This window comes from Zingiber officinale, chromosome 10B (genome assembly GCF_018446385.1).
Source record: "Zingiber officinale cultivar Zhangliang chromosome 10B, Zo_v1.1, whole genome shotgun sequence".
NCBI classification, from domain to species: Eukaryota; Viridiplantae; Streptophyta; class Magnoliopsida; order Zingiberales; family Zingiberaceae; genus Zingiber; species Zingiber officinale.
Genome location: NC_056005.1, coordinates 88,207,381 through 88,208,854, shown reverse-complemented (window position 1 = coordinate 88,208,854; position 1,474 = coordinate 88,207,381).

The window sequence follows — 1,474 nt, the reverse complement described above, 5'->3', positions numbered from 1 at the left end:
GAAACAACCTCAACCTAAACTTCTACTTAGTCTTCGTTAACCAATCCATCCTTGTTTTCAACATGAAAACACCCTTTGTATGTATACAAATGTATTTAAGGGGTTTGGAATGGTTACCTAGACTCAAAGAGGTTCAAAGATGCTGAAATCAAGCCTTCCCAGCCAAAATCAGCAACTTGGATCGATTGGAGTTGGGTTCCAATCGATTGAACCTTTCTGAATCGATCCACTGATCGATTCAGACTACCTGGATCGATCGGCTGATCGATCCAGCGAGCTTCTGCTCGCGGGAATTGCCGTTTGAATCGATCCATGGATCGATTCAGGAACTCCAATCGATCCATGGATCGATCGGAGCTCTGATAGTTGCTGAAATTCCATTTCAGTCAACTTCAGAAACCCCTAGAAAATTCTACAAAAATTCAAAAATTATGAAATTTTGTGTAGACATTATTTAGGCATACTTAATCATGGAAAAATAGCTTTCTATGAAAATACATCATATTTTCAAAGATTGACACAAACTTGAAAACTTGCAAAAACTTTAGTGTTTTTCTTCAAGTTTGTGTTTAACTATTCAATGGTGATTACTATCAAAAGATAGCCTTCACCAAGGTTTTCCAAAAACATTTTAAAACATTTTCAAAACCAATATCCCATCATGTTCCTTGGGCATAATGCACATGACTTGTACATTAGCTTTCCCAATGATGGGAAAACACATAACTATGTGTTTTGATGAAACTAAAAACTCAAAAGAATGCACTAAATCAACATCTTGAGTTTTGTTCATCTTCCTAACATCTCACTTGTATATAATATGCACTAAAACACATACAAGTCACCTTATAGTCTTTGTGAGATGTAGATTTTGGTTTTTTGCCCTAATCTAGGGATCATGTATATTTATCTAGACATTTTAGATATATTAGACATCCACCCAGGATGTCACTTGTCAATAAGTGTCGTTAAATGTCATTCGTCCTTAATTACAAGGAATTAAACTTAATGCATGATTATGTTATGGCATACATCAAAAGAAAATAATTTTCAAAAGAAAATATCCTATTACTACATGATGTATGAATGTCATGACATGGTATTTTTGGATTTTTCATAATAAAACATGAATGTAAAAATAGACATGATGTCATGGCATATTATGGGCAAACAATCATGACAAGATTTAGCATAAATAAAATATACCTAGATTAACTATCTAAGTATCCTTAAAGTCTTAGCTAAACTTACAACTTAAACCTAGATTGCCCTAAAGTGCTACAAGAGAATGTCAAAGCCTAAATTTGGCATTTCTAATTTCCTTGATTTAAATGTATGCCAATTGAAAATAAACATGTCCTCAAATGTTGGCATATTCCATATTTTCTTCAAGAGTAGCACTTTTAAATTTAAGGCCCGGATTGCCTTAAATTGCCTAAGAACATACCAAAATCCCAACTTGGTATTTCTCAAG